Source organism: Pseudophryne corroboree, chromosome 2 (assembly GCF_028390025.1).
Source record: "Pseudophryne corroboree isolate aPseCor3 chromosome 2, aPseCor3.hap2, whole genome shotgun sequence".
Lineage (NCBI taxonomy): Eukaryota > Metazoa > Chordata > Amphibia > Anura > Myobatrachidae > Pseudophryne > Pseudophryne corroboree.
The window spans coordinates 390,643,069-390,659,518 of record NC_086445.1 but is presented as its reverse complement, the minus strand read 5'-3'; the positions used below and the strand labels follow the sequence as shown (position 1 = coordinate 390,659,518).

Genomic DNA, 16,450 nt, shown 5'->3' with positions numbered 1-16,450 from the left:
GTTGACCACAATCTTCTCATACAAACACTACAATCCCTAGGTCTTCAGGACACAGCTCTTACTTGGTTCTCATTCTACCTATCTAATTGCTCTTTCAGTGTTCACTTCTCTGATTCTACCTCCTCTTCTCTACCTCCATCAGTTGGAGTACCGCATGGCTCAGTCTTAGGTCCTCTGCTTTTCTCAATCTACACCTCATCTCTTGGTAAACTAATCAGCTCCTTCGGATTTCAGTATCATTTGTACACTGATGATACTCAGATCTACCTATCCTCTCCAGATTTGTCACCAGCTGTATTGGCTCGTGTCACTGAATGCCTGTCTGCCTATTCATCTTGGATGTTATCTCACCACCTCAAACGCAACATTTCCAAAACAGAATTAATTATTTTTCCCACCAGCCAAGAGTACTTACTAACGTGATAACTCCATAACTGTTCACAATGCGACTATCCGCCCTACCCCAGAAGCTCGCTACCTAGGTGTCACCCTTGACTCTGAACTGTCGTTTGTTTCACACATTCAATCTGTCTCTAATTATGCTACATGCACCTAAAAAACATATCCAAAATACGCCCTTATCTCACACAAGATACTGCAAAAACTCTAATCTATGTACTCATCATCTCTCACATTGATTATTGCAATAGTCTCCTTACTGGTCTTCCCAAACATAGGCTCTCACCACTACAATCCATTTTAAATGCAGCTGCGAAGCTAATCTTCCTCGCTCGATGTTCATCATCTGCTGATCCACTCTGTCAGTCCCTCCATAGGTTACTGTTTTTTTACCATGTTAAATATAAAATACTTTTACTTATTGTACATACAAGGCTATTAACCAAACTGCACCATCATACATCTCTTCACTCATCTCAAAATATCTCCCTACCAGACCTCTCTGCTCTGCACGAGATTTGTGTCTCTCATCCACACATATTACTTGTTCCCACTCAAAATTACAGGACTTTAGCTGTGCTTCCCCTACTCTGTGAAATGCCCTCCCGCACACAATAAGACTCACCTCTAGTTGCTTCCCTATCTAATTACATCCTCTCTGTACAGTCCACATTACCTCACATCATTTGTCTTCCATCATTGCTGGGTGATCATATCATTCAACCCATTAAGAACCTAGCAATCTGATGGACCATTATGCAATAGGTAGCATATATCTTTGTGTATCAATGCCTATTTCCCTATAGATTGTAAGCTTGCAAGCAGGAGCTATCTGTCTGTTTTTGCCCAGTTTTGATCTATTACTGTTGTTCTAATTGTAAAATGCAATGGAATTGGTTATACACAATGGTGCCATTTGTCCAGTCACGATACACCTTCACCACAGCCGCATACAAACAGTTCACAGACTGCGCTGTTTCTGAAATTCTGCCACCCATGGCCCAAAAGCCAATAATCATCTCTTTTGCAAGTTGGATAAATCACCCCTTTTACCTATGACAGCAACAAGTGATATGTGTGCAGATGGCCTATTGCACACCTTATATACCCACTAAGCCAGTGCATGACACATGACGTACTTCATGGGCTACGAGCTACTGATGTGAAATGTATGCGAAATCGACAGATAATTCCTATAATTTCCAACCTGATCAATTTCAAAAATCGGCATGTGATACTCAGGAAGTCAGATTCAATAGATGGACTTTATGGTATTGTACCACAAATATACTTTGCTGTGTATCCTAGTAGGAAAAGTTAAAAATTATAGAAATAATCTGTCGCTTCTGATTCCACAAATATCACCCGCTTATCTTCCATGACTGCCCAGGCATTTTTGGCAATGAGTTCATATTGGGTGATTAATTTTTAATCGATGTAAGTGTACCAGAGCAATTGTATCTACTGATTTTTTTATGTTATCTACTCAAATGAGATATACCACTGATGAAGTATCTGTGAGAGACAAAACGCATTGGGTTATCAGTCTTGTTGTGATGTGACCTCCAGTCTACAATTTTAGAAGGAGGAGTTCATGAAAGAAATATCTGTATACTTGCTATTATGTGGACCACCACTGGATGTTAGTGGTGGATGAAACATTTTACGAACATTTATACCATTACAGTTTTAGATGTTTTTTATAAATGTTAATAAATTTGTATATTGGAACCTACTGATTGCTTTTATAAATAAGATTATATTTGGACATTGGGGGTCATTCCGATTTGTTCGCTCGCTAGCAGATTTTAGCAGCATTGCACACGCTAGGCCGCTGCCCTCTGGGAGTGTATCTTAGCTTAGCAGAATTGCGAACAAAAGATTAGCAGAATTGCGAATAGAAAATTCTTAGCAGTTTCTGTGTAGCTCGAGACTTACTCCTACACTGCGATCAGCTCAGCCCGTTTCATTCCTGGTTTTCACAAACACGCCCTACATTCGACCAGCCACTTCCCCGTTTCTCCAGACACTCCCGCGTTTTTCCCTGACACGCCTGCGTTTTTCCGCACACTCCCAGAAAACGGCCAGTTTCCGCCCAGAAACACCCACTTCCTGTCAATCACACTCCGATAACTTCTACAATGGAAATTCTTCGTTTGGACGTGAGTAAATCTATTAAGTTTTGTGCTAAAATACTTAGCGCATGCGCACTGCGTACCATGCGCATGCGCATTTTCACCTTAATCGCTCCGTTGCGAAAATCGGCAACGAACGAACAACTCGGAATGACCCCCATTGTGTCACTCTATTGTATAATTTGGGGTGTTATAACAGCCCCAAGGCACCAATTTCACCATTGCTGTATATCTATTGTTTTGGTCCCTCCTAACAGGGGACCTAGTGAAATAAGGTAGCCGGTTCAAATTAGTGAAAATGATCCCTACCCTAGTACTCTGAGTTCAATAAGTGCAGAAAGGGAGTTTTGTGTTGTGTATATATATATATACATATATATATATATATATATGTGTATATATATATATATCTCTACTATATAAAAGTGACAATTTGTCCTTCTGTCTATATTTCTATACAAATCCACAGTTTACAAGTGAAGATCGTGAAATTTTACATACGAGCATATTAAAAGATGGCGGAGGCAAAAAAAAAAAGGGGGGGGGGTTTGGGGGAGACAGCAACACAAAGTATATCAGGAGACAGTATAACTCCGGAATTGCTGGAGCAATATACTCAGAAATTGGTACACATATGCCTTACAATCTGGGAACAAACACTGTGGGAGTCAAACACCCCTAGCACCCCTAGGGGTAGGACAGCAGCACAGAGTATGACAGCAGAAAGCATAACTCTGGAATGCCTGCAGCAATTTACAACAAACTTGGTACACATATGACTTATACTCTGGAAACAAACACTGTGGGGGTCAGAGACCCCTAACACTCCTTGGGGGTGGGACAGCAGCACAGAGTATGTCAGCAGACAGTATAACTGTTGAAGGCCTGGAGCAATTTACACCAAATTTCCAAACTTGTACACATCTGACTTACAATCTGGGAACAAACTCTCTGGGGATAGACACCCCTAGCGGCGGAGGGGGTGGCAGCAGCACAGAGTATTTCAGGAGACAGCATAACTCCCAAATGCCTGGACCAACTTACAACAAGCTTGGTATACATCTGACTTACAATATGAGCACAAACTCTGTGGGGGTTAGACACCCTTAGCACCCCTATGGCTGATGCAGCAGCACTGAGTATTTCAGCAGACAGCATAACTCTGGAATGCCTGCAGCAATTTACAACAAACTCGGTACACATATGACTTACACTCTTGAAACTACCACTGTGGGGGTCAGACACCCCTAGCACCCCTAGGGGTGGGACAGCAGCACAGAGTATGTCAGCAGACAGCATAACTGTGGAAGGGCTGGAACAATTTACACCAAACTTGGTACACATCAGACTTACAATTCAGAAACAAACTCTGCGGGAGTTAGACACTCCTAGCAGTGGGACAGCAGCACAGAGTATTTCAGGAGACAGCATAGCTTCCGAATGCCTGGACCTATTTACAACAAACTTGGTACACATATGACTTACAGGCTGGGAACAAAAACTGTGGAGGTAAGACACCACTAGCCCCCGTAGGGGTGAGGCAGCAGCACAGAGTTTTTCAGCAGACAGCATAAAATGCCTGGAACAATTTACACCAAACTTGCTACACAAATGACTTACACTCTGGGAACAAACACTGTGGGGGTAACACACCTAGCACCCCTAGGTGAGGGACAGCAGCACAGAGTATTTCAGAAGACACCATAACTCCCAAATGCCTAGACCTATTTACAACAAACTTGGTACACATATAACTTACAGGCTAGTGAACAAACACTGTGGCGGTAAGACACCCCTAGCACCCCTAGGGGTGAGGTAGCAGAACAGAAATTTTCAGCAGACAGCATAATTCTTTAATGCCTGGAGCAATTTACACCAAACCTCCTACACAAATGACGTACACTATGGGAACAAACACTGTGGCGGTAACACACCACTAGCACCCCTCAGGGTGGGCCAGCAGCACAGACTATATCAGGACATGCATAATTTGTCAGTGATCACAGGGCTGCATGTGACAGGGCCAGTGACATGATGTCAGGAGGGGAATGCAGGTAGCACAAACCCACACACTGAGAGTTATATAGTGGAAGTAGCATGGTCCCCCAGCATCACAGAGTATATCAGGAGATACATATTGTGCTGCACTATATAATAAACTGTGAAAAAATTGATCATTTCACATGGGCACTGACATGACGTGAGGAGGGGAATGGAGGCAGCAGGAAGCCACAGACTGAGAGTTGTATAGTGGGGAGAGCAGGGTCCATTGGGGGGACCAAAAAGGGTTCGGCCACTACACAATGCGTCAGGGAAGCAAGATATGCCTATATACTAGATCTCCAACCAACGTAAATTAACGAACAACTATCATTCTAATTTACTATCCTCATCCTGTAGCAAAGCATGGGTACTCAGCTATCTACAGTGTTATTTATACTGTATGTTTAACATTTACATTTATTTTTGTAAACAGACATTCTTAAAATCCTGGGCATCGCCGAGTACTCCAACTAGTATATATATATATATATATATATATATATATATATATATATAAATAAAACATATTTGACAGCACTCAGAAGAAATAGACAAGAAAAATGTGGTGGTGCACGTTAAAACAGTATTATAAGCACACTCACTTCTCCCAGGTACAGAAAATGAAAAATACCTGCACTCACTTTTCAGATGCAAAGATTTTATTCCTTACAGCAATAACATTGCAAAGAGTCATCCAGGGCTAATGAGGAAAACCACATTTGGTTGAAACAGCTGTCGGGCTGCTGGATGACTCTCTGAAATATTATTCCTGTGCTTATATATATATATATATATATATATTGTTAGGGACCTTGGACTCACTTGGCATCGAGACTCTTGGACTTGCTTAGAAATGTGGTTCTTGGACTTCATGGCAATGAAAACACTTGGACTTAATGAACGTGTAGATATGTGGACTTGATAAGTGTGCAGATGCTTGGACTTGATAGATGTGTGGATACCTTGGACTTTCTTGTTATAAGGAACTCAGTACTATTGGGGTGAGACTCCTCAAGCCCTCAAGAGAGGTTTCACCAACATTAACCCACCGCTGTTCCCTTAGTGCAGCGGTGGCCAACCAGTGGCTCTTGAGCCGCATGCGGCTCTTTATTCATTCCGATGCGGCTCCTGACACTTGAGGTCAGGTGATCACAAAAGATGCAGAAACCACTGTGCTCAGCCGGGCACGCAGTGCCAGCATCACTGATTGGACTGAGGGAGGTGGATACTAGGTGAGAACCCACTGGCAAGCAAATGGGGACTACAGCTACCTCAGCATGGACCACCTCGGGTTTGGAGCAGGGGCTATTGGACACGTGTGGCAGGGGCTGCTGGACACATGAAGGGCAACTACAGTGGCATGGGGGGCTGGAGTGACACATGGAGGAACTGAAGTGCATTATGGTAATCTTGCTTTTAAATGTATTTTATTTGGATCTGGCTTTTTCAATGTATTTTATAACAGGCGTGGCCTAGTGGGCACAAGCCCATGCCCCATTTTTACACATGTGCCTTTGGCGTGCACATGGTGTCGACTCTTTGGCATGCCCAGTTTTTTTGGGCTCTTTGTCGTTGACTGATTGGCCACCCCTGCCTTAGTGCTTGTTGCACACACAGATACTTAGGGGGCCCCTGGACTTTATACCTTCAGTGGTAGGAGCTAACCCAATAGACTGAGGATCCCAAGTTGCACTGGGTAGCAGATGAGAATGAGATACTCGGCTGCCCGTGGTATGTGGCACAAGTTGGATTAAGCTCCGTCTGGGCAGGTGACTATACAGTGCAGATGGCATATAGCTCGCAGTCAGGGAGCTGGAATTGGTAGATGGTGATTGCCACACTAAACCTGCATGGTAGTAGGCATAGGCAGGATACAGGATACTGATAAGCAGAGATTCCGGCAGAGTTTCCACAGGACAGTGATCAGTGGTTTACACAGCATGGTAAACTATAGCCAGCACAGAGGTAGTGGCCAGCCAGGAATATATAAGAGTATCTGATGAATCAGCAAGCAGGCAGTGAGAAGGGGAGCAATAATTACAAATGATGTGCAGCTGCACTGCGGTACATCTGACTCATTCAGGCTGAGAGCTGGAAGCTGCTTCTGTAGTTCTACCTAGCAACCAGGAACACCGTCTGCACCCAGTGTCCCAGTTGCTAGGCACCCAGCAGACATTGCGGCCGTTGTGTTGGTAGGTTCCACATGGGAACTGTCAGGCCACGTGGCAGGAAGAGGTGCAACATCCCATGTGCCTGGCAATGACCGGGACCTGCATCCAACATGACTCGCCCAGTGGGTAGTAACATATATATATATATATATATATATCTATATACAAGTACATGATATACAGTATAGACATTGCTGCATTAGCAGACATGACACTGAAATAAGCATGGTGGCAGAAACCAAGAGTTAGGTGCCATTGTAGGGAGTATGGAATAGAAGATCTTAATAAGAGAAGGAAAACCAAATGAGGGTATAGGGCCCTGCCTTTGACAGCTTACACTCTAAATGAGAGGTGCAGACAGACCGGGTTGACAAAGATGGGGTAAACAGTAAGTGTGGAGCAGGGTTCGGATGAGAAATGGTTGGGTTTGATGAAGAAGTGGGTCTTCAAAGCCCATTTGAAGTTTTATAGAGGTGGAGAGTCTGATGTGGCAAGGAAGAGAGTTCCAGGGATAAGGAGCAACAAACACAACGTCTTGAAGGTAGTAGTAGGAGGAAGTAATCAGTTGGAATGAGAGGTGTCATGCATTTGTAGAGTGAAGATGATGGGTGGGAGTGTAAAGAGAGATACAGTAAGTTCAGAGATGTAAATGGAAGAGAAATAGGTGAGAGTTTTATAAGTCAGTGTACGAAGCTTAATTTGGATTCTGAAGGGGAACCAGTGTAGGGCTTGTAAGTGAGGGGAGGCTGACGTAGTATGTTTGGAGAGGAAGATAAGCTGGCAGCAGCATTGAGGAAAGATTGGAGTGGAGAGAGACAGTTGTCAGGGAGGCAAGATATGAGGAGATTACTGTAGAACAATCTGGAGATGACCAGAAAGTGGAAGAGGGTCTTAGTAGCATCCTAGGTGAGAAAGAGTCTGATCCTGTAAATATTTTTGATATGGAAATGTCAGGATTGCAAGAGGTACTAAATGTGTTGTTTGAAGGAAAGGGAGAGGTCAAAGTTTAATCCAAGTCAGTGCTCTTGGGGGCTAGAGGAGATAGTTTTTCCATCAATAGATAATGAAATTGTAGGAGGCGAGGTTATGTGGAAGGGTGGGGAAATGATCAGCTCAGTCATAAACATGTTAAGTTTAAGAAAGTGCTGATACATCCAAGAAAAGATAGCAAAGAGATAGTAGGTAGATTTTAGTATCATCAGCATAGAGATGATATTGTAAATCAGAAGAGCGAATGAGCTCACCTAAAAAGGATGTATAGAGAGAGAAATAGAGAGGACCACAAACAGAACCGTGGGGGACACTACAGCTAGTGGAAGTGGGGGAGAGGTTGAGTCATGAGAAGAGACAGAGAAGGAGCAGTCAAAGTTGTAGGAGGACATCCAGGAGAGAGCAGATTCATGCAGACCAAAAGAGTGAAGAAATTGCAGGTGGAGAGGGTAATCCACAGTGTCAAAAGCAGCAACGAGGTAAGCAATGAGTAGAGACCCTTGGATTTGACAGCCAGGAGGTCATTGCAGACTTTCGTGAGGGCAGTTTCAGTAAAGTGGAAAAGATGTAAGCCAGACTGAAATGGATGAAATAGGGAGTAGGTGGAAAGGAAGGCAGGAGGGACAGTGCCTGATGATAGGGAGAGATTGAACAGGTGGGCAAGATGGGAACAGGCAGGAGAGAGGTAGCAGAGGAGACAGGAGGGAATGGGGTCATGTGGGGAGGTGGGGAGGTTGGATTTGGGCGATGACTATGTCTCCAGATACAAGGGAAACAAAGAAGTCATAGTTGGTAAGAAGTAAGGGGGAATGTGGACAGGGAAAGGAGGGGGCAGGTTGCTGAGGGTCTGGTGGGATACGATCCATGGTGGCTGCCGTCCCTGGGCTGCAGCTTAGGCCAGAAATTGCCGCCAATGACCTGCCACCACTGTACGGGAGACATCACACTACTTGTCTATCATTTTCTATAAGCCTGCTCCCACACTAACATATGCTCACAGTAGTTGAGGAGCAGGCTTATAGAAAATGATAGACAAGCAGAGTGATGTCTCCCGTGCACTGGCGCAGGTCAGTGTTACACACAGTGGTGGGTGCTGATCCATGGGTAAGGCAAGCCAGCACATATATATTACCTACAACATTACATGAATGTTTATATGTGCTGACTTTGGGGGACCCTTCTGGAGAATGATGCACAAATGTAGAATGATTTGTATAAATGAGGCAGTTCTTTCTGTAAAAGTGGCTTGTGTTACAGTAAGATGAATGCCTCTGAAATATGCTAAGAACTGTAGTTTTACACGCACACATGCTGTAATGCTGTAATCATAGCTGCCAGCATCCCAGATAATCTTAAAGGGATTTCCTACTGTAGTGGGGTGTTGCATATACATACTGTACATACAGTACATAGGCCAATAATTCATAAATCACACACCTCTAGTATTCTATAGATATTATATGTTATAGAATAGAGTGCTATATATTTGGCTTAAACAACAATTTTGAAAACTGCTATACATGCAATATAATTATTCTAAGTATTTCAGGTATTAAACAGACCAACTTATGAAATGTTACAGAATGAGGAACCAACAATGGTTTGCTATTGTAACACACAGGGGTTGACGAGTGTCTTTGTTGTCAGAGATAGTTATCACAGATGTTCAGTAATGGACCCTTTCCCTAAGATGTATGTTCCCAATACCTTGTTCGATGTAAGTGGTTCAGAGAGGTAGGACAGATTGATACATAAACAGGAAGGTCATTAAACAGCAATCTCCATGGAGAGTACTTTTTTTATTTTACTGAAAGAATGCTGGCAAAAAGATGGTAATCTGGTTATACAAGATAATTTAGAAGACAATCAATAAGGATTAAATCAAGTTGTGGCATTTCAAAGACAATATATTGGCATTTAATAAAGACTAAACCACTTGACAGCTCACTAGGTGACTCAATGTGGGCTCCGGCCTGGCACAAGAAAGTGGTTAATAATGATTCTGATTCATAATCAATTTAATCATAGATATACAAGCAGCAATTTATGCAGTTTTCAAAAAATACAACTAAAAAGAGTCTGATGTTCAAAAAAGATCAAAAAGAGCGATTTGCACAAATCACTAAGACTATCCTCACTTTCCTTTCAGTATCCCTACATACAGTCCTGATTTTCACAGCCAAAAGTGTTGGAGCTCATAGATCCCAAAGTGTCACAGTTTTGCATTGGAGCCTGAGGATTTAAATGTTCTTGTTGCACAATGGTATCCAAATATGCACAAAGTTTTTTTTAAGGAATGTGCCTACGGATACTGATTAATCTGTGGCAAATGTCTATATTAGGCCTCCAAGCTCTCTTCTCAATATAGTAGCTGGGTGTGTGTCAGAAGGAATGGAGATTAACCATCACCCTCTTGTGGTATAAACAATTATTACAGTCTCAGTAACTCACTCAGACTCTCAGCAGTCCTTCATGTCCGTGGCTATCTCCATGTGGTGTCTGCTGTCTCCTTAAAGTGGGCATGGCATCCGCACCTATGTGTTTAAACCTACATATGAAAATAATGATTATTATCACCAGTTTGTTATGATTGGTTAATCACATACCTGACTATAATCATATAAAATCCATGACTTTTTGCAAGTGTACTTTTTTCCACACCTGCCTAAAACTTTTGCACAGTATGGTATATTAGCCTCAGTTGGAAAAGGGATTTTAAAAAATGCTTCCAACATTATAAGCATACTTGCCTACCTGACCCACTCCATGGGGTATATTTACTAAGCTCCCAATTTTGACTGATTTGCTGTTTTTTCTTCAAAGTGTCATCTCGGGAATTTACTAAACTAAAATCAGTGATGAGGGCATTCGTATTTTTTTGGAAGTCAAAGAAAAAACTTTGCGGTCAGAGGTTGACCGCGAGTAACCTCAACCGCTGACCGCAAAGTTCCCACAATTGGATACAATGGAGCGCCTATGCGCTACATTGTATCTCTGCCGTGCGCAGCCTGACTGACAGCTCAGGAGCGCACAGCCAATCAGGAGAGTGCCACGACGTGGCTCTCCCTGATTGGCTGAAGGGAGTCATGGGGGGTCCCAGGAGTCATGGGGGGTCCCGGCAGTCGGGGAAAGGGGTCCCATGTGTAAACATAGGACCCCTTTCAGTGCGTGGTTCGGGTTTTTTGGTTTGTTTTTTTGCCAAGTACTTGGATTACAAGTAGAAGAGGACAGATCTACACTGGATTGTGTGAGTATAATTTTATTCACAGGTACCCCGTGGATTCTACATGGAGAAGTGGACCGAACCTCGTGTGAACATAGGTAAGTATGTATGTATGTATGTAGGTGTGCATGTATGTAATAAAGTTTTACTATCACGGTGTGTGTGTTCTGCTTTTTGTTGGCTATTTTTTTTAGTAGTAATACAGGTACCAGCGGGCCCATTTTTCCACTGCATGCTGGTACTTGTGGTTCTTCAAGTACCAGCTTGCGGGGGAGGCTTGCTGGGACTTGTAGTACTGCTACAAAAAACAATATTCTTTTTTTTACACTTGGCTATCAGCCCCCCATCTGCCACCCTTGGATGGGGGGACAGCCTTGGGCTTCACCCCTGGCCCTTGGGTGGCTGGAGGGGGGGGGACTCCTTGATTTAAGGGGTCCCCACTCCTCCAGGGTACCCCGGCCAGGGGTGACTAGTTAGTGATTTAATGCCAGGGCCGCAGGGACCTATATAAAAGTGTCCCCTGGCTGTGGCATTATCTCTCTGACTAGTGGAGCCCGGTGCTGGTGTTAAAAATACGGGGGAACCCTATGCTTTTTGTCCCCCGTATTTTTGACACCAGGACCAGGCACAGAGCCCGGTGCTGGTTGATCAAATATGGGGGAACCCCTGTCAATTTTTTCCCCATTTTTTTTTAACCAGGACCGGCTCAAAGAGCCCGAGGCTGGTTTTGCTTAGGAGGGGGGACCCCACGCATTTTTTTTCTAGATTTTTAACACTTTAATTTTTTTTTTAAAGGTGCACAATGAAGCCCTGCACGGATCTCACAGATCCGGCCGAGATTCATTGTGTTAATGTCGGCAGGGTTTTACTATTCACTCCCGTAAAACACTGGCCGAAATTACGAATGACATCGACATCGGAAAAAACGAAAATGCAGAATACGACAGCAAATGTGGCGTAAAAAATTCAAAAAGTTGCAAATTCAAACATTCGATGCCATTCGTTTTTAATCTCTCTCCAAATTGACACAAATACGAATTTTAGTAAATATACCCCCATGAGAGAGAAAATGCTCTGTTTCTGGACTTTCCTGGTAATATATGATTGCCATCACCTGAGGTGAGCTAGTTAATTGATAAGAAAGGTGATTCACCACAGGTGATGGCAATCATACATTACCAGGAAAGTCCAGGAACAGAGCATTTTCTCCCTCATGGGGAGGGTCAGGTAGGCAAGTATGATTATAAGACACTTATGTTGTTAATGGATTATGTTCAATAAGAATGTTTCTCTTAAACTACACCTAGCACCTTTCTACAACAGTTGCTTTGATACATTCTGAATTGTTCAAAGTGAAAGCTTTGTGCAGTTAAAATTCAAAGTTTGCTGATGTACAGTTAAAGGATCTCGACACCATACCCCATCTTCAAAGCAGAAAGAAAGTGGTATTTGCTTGACTCAGATAATTTTAGATTAGAGATGAGCGGGTTCGGTTCTCCGAGATCCGAACCCCCCCGAACTTCACCTATTTTACATGGTTCCGAGGCAGCTTCCCGCCTTGCTTGGTTAACCCGAACGCGCCCGAACGTCATCATCCCGCTGTCAGATTCTCGCGAGATTCCTATTCTATATAAAGAGCAGCACATCGCCGCCATTTTCACTCGTGCATTGGAGATTAAACGGAGAGGACGTGGCTGCAGTCTCTCCCTGAAAAGCTCCATAATCTGTGCTCAGTTTGCTGCAAATATCTGTGCTCAGTGTGCTGCAAATATCTGTGCTCAGTGTGCTGAAAATATCTACGTTCTCTGCCTGAAACGCTCCATATCTGTGCTCAGTGTGCTACAAATATCTGTGCTCAGTGTACTGCATTGTGGGGACTGGGGATCACCAGTATATAATTATAATAGTACAGTACAGTAGGCCATTGCTGTATCTTGCAGCTCTGTGTCAAGTATACTATCTCTGTGCTACATTATTGTGAGCAGTATATAGTAGGACAGTACAGCATTTTGGTGACCAGCAGTATACATATAGGGGGTAATTCTGAGTTGATTGCAGCAGCAAGTTTGTTAGCAATTGGGCAAAACCATGTGCACTGCAGGGGGTGCAGATATAACATGTGCAGAGAGAGTTACATTTGGGTGGGTTATATTGTTTCTGTGCAGGGTAAATACTGGCTGCTTTATTTTTACACTGCAATTTAGATTTCAGTTTGAACACCCCCCACCCAAATCTAACTCTCTCTGCACATGTTATATCTGTCCCCCTTCAGTGCACATGGTTTTGCCCAATTGCTAACAAACTTGCTGCTGCGATCAACTCAGAATTACCCCCAAAGTACAGTACAGTAGGCCATTGCTGTATCTTGCAGCTCTGTGTCAAGTATACTATCTCTGTGCTACATTATTGTGAGCAGTATATAGTAGGACAGTGCAGCATTTTGGTGACCAGCAGTATACATATAGGGGGTAATTCTGAGTTGATTGCAGCAGCAAGTTTGTTAGCAATTGGGCAAAACCATGTGCACTGCAGGGGGTGCAGATATAACATGTGCAGAGAGAGTTACATTTGGGTGGGTTATATTGTTTCTGTGCAGGGTAAATACTGGCTGCTTTATTTTTACACTGCAATTTAGATTTCAGTTTGAACACCCCCCACCCAAATCTAACTCTCTCTGCACATGTTATATCTGTCCCCCTTCAGTGCACATGGTTTTGCCCAATTGCTAACAAACTTGCTGCTGCGATCAACTCAGAATTACCCCCAAAGTACAGTACAGTAGGCCATTGCTGTATCTTGCAGCTCTGTGTCAAGTATACTATATCTGTGCTGCATTATTGTGAGCAGTATATAGTAGGACAGTGCAGCATTTTGGTGACCAGCAGTATACATATAGTACAGTACAGTAGGTCATTGCTGTATCTTGCAGCTCTGTGTCAAGTATACTACAGTATCTCTGTGCTGCATTATTGTGAGCAGTATATAGTAGGACAGTGCAGCATTTTGGTGACCAGCAGTATACATATAGTACAGTACAGTAGGCCATTGCTGTATCTTGCAGCTCTGTGTCACTTCTAGTATCCTGATCAGTGCTCAATATCTTCTGCATTGTTGTGACCAGTATGTATACTGTACTGTGCGACATGTGTTATACACCTGGTGATTTTATACATCCTGTAATCTGTACTGAGCGATGTGTGAGATACACCTGGGGATTATACACCCTGTATACTGTACTGTGCAACATTTGTGATACACCTGGTGATTATACACCCTGTATACTGTACTGAGCGATGTGTGAGATACACCTTGGGATTATACACCCTATATACTGTACTGTGTGATGTGTGTTATACACCTGGTGATTATACATCCTGTAATCTGTACTGAGCGATGTGTGAGATACACCTGGGGATTGTACACCCTATATACTGTACTGTGTGATGTGTGAGATACACCTGGGGATTATACACCTTATATTATTATTATTATCCTTTATTTATATGGTGCCACAAGGGTTCCGCAGCGCCCAATTACTGAGTACATAAATAATCAAACAGGAAAACAGCAACTAACAGTTGATGACAGAATAGGACAAGTACAGGGTAAATAAACATAGTTACATCAGCAGATGACACTGGAATAAGTATCAGGTGGCAGAAGACTGCTGGATGTGGTACAGTTGAAGACTATTAAAGTAAGTCAAAGGATAAGCACATGAGGGAAGAGGGCCCTGCTCGTGAGAGCTTACAATCTAAAGGGGAGGGGTAGACAGACATGGGTGACACAGATGGGGTACATAGAGAACGTGGAACAGAGGGTTAGGATGAGATTTTTCTGGGTTTGGTGAAGAAGTGGACCCCCAGAAGGCACAAGTCAATACTTAACATTGCAACATTTTACTGGGCTATGCAGGAGAAAATTAAAACTAGGGGAAAATAAAAATAAAAAAAAAGAATCGATAACTTCTACCGCTTTCAAAAAGGTTAATGGAAGCTGAAATAATGGACAACTACCTCATGGAAGCCACATACAGTATACCAAACAGTACTTAGCAGAGTTAGGAATGATTGCTTATGAAATACAGTAACATTTTGTCATAATATTTCAGAAACTGCATGGCTGGTCTCTTGCACTCTTTTGCTCTAATATACCACCTGCTTTAGGATTTATATTCAAAAACATTATGTCTCCATAATCCCAAAAACGTCAGTCTTCTTGGAAAGTGGTTTGTTCCTTTGTAAGGGAAAGAGAACAAACGTTCTCAAACAACAGTTTCTCAATTTCTTTTTCCTCTGGGAAGGGATTGTGGATTCGCAGGAATATCTGAGCATTTCTGTAATCAGAAAGCAGCAACTTTCTACAAATGTTTACGAATAATTCCAGTGATTATGTCATTTTCTTCCAGTGATTTGGACCAATAATACCATTGATTAGAACGAATAATTCCAGTGATTTTGTCATTTTCTTTCAGTGATTTGGACCAATAATACCATTGATTAGAACAAATAATTCCTGTGATTTTGTCATTTGCTTCCAGTGATTTGGACCAATAATACCATTGATTAGAACGAATAATTCCTGTGATATTGAGGTGTTTGTGTCGCTTAGCTTAGCCGTCCAGCGACCACAGTGCACCTCTTTTTCTCTTTTCTTTGCATCATGTGCTGTTTGGGGCCAATTTTTTAAGTGCCATCCTGTCTGACACTGCAGTGCCACTCCTAGATGGACCAGGTGTTTGTGCCGCCCTCTTGGGTCGCTTAGCTTAGTCATCCAGCGACCTTGGTGCAAATTTTAGGACTAAAAATAGTATTGTGAGGTGTTCAGAATAAACTGGAAACGAGTGCAAATTGTGGTTATTGATGTTAATAATACTATAGGATCAAAATGACCCCCAAATGCTATGATTTAAGCTGTTTTTGAAAAAAAACACCCGAATCCAAAACACATCCGAATCCGACAAAAAAATTTCAGGGAGGTTTTGCCAAAACGCGTCCGAATCCAAAACACGGCCGCGGAACCGAATCCAAAACCAAAACACAAAACCCGAAAAATTTCCGGTGCACATCTCTATTTTAGATACACTGCACTAGATATTGTATCTTGCCCTGATTGTAGGTGTAAAACAATAATAATAATAATAATAATAATAATCCCTTAATGTCATTTTACTTAATGCTAATTAGTTTAATAATAAATGCATTTGTAAATATGTATGTTACTATATCTTACGTAAAGCTATTTATGTAGTTTTTGTTAGCAATTGTTTTTATCCTTACTACTTTTAGAACCAGAGATACAATATAATTTTATGTAGCAGAATCAATAATGTACTGAGTGTACATTGATCTAAAGAATGGGAAGTGTTGAGCACAACAGCAAATTTTAGAGAAGAAAATGTTTTTACTCCTGTAACTGATTTAGATGTTCATGGCTTTTTTTTGTTGTTGTAAAACATAAAATAAATAGTTTTGACAGAAAATGAACTG

The 16,450-nt window shown here is 42.3% G+C and overlaps 1 protein-coding gene across 2 annotated transcripts in view; it reads left to right on the top strand.

Annotated features, from left to right (window-relative positions):
* GABRA5 (gamma-aminobutyric acid type A receptor subunit alpha5) overlaps nucleotides 1–16,450 on the top strand; it is a 301,112-nt gene that overhangs the window by 274,929 nt on the left and 9,733 nt on the right. The gene's annotated exons all lie outside the window — the stretch shown is intronic.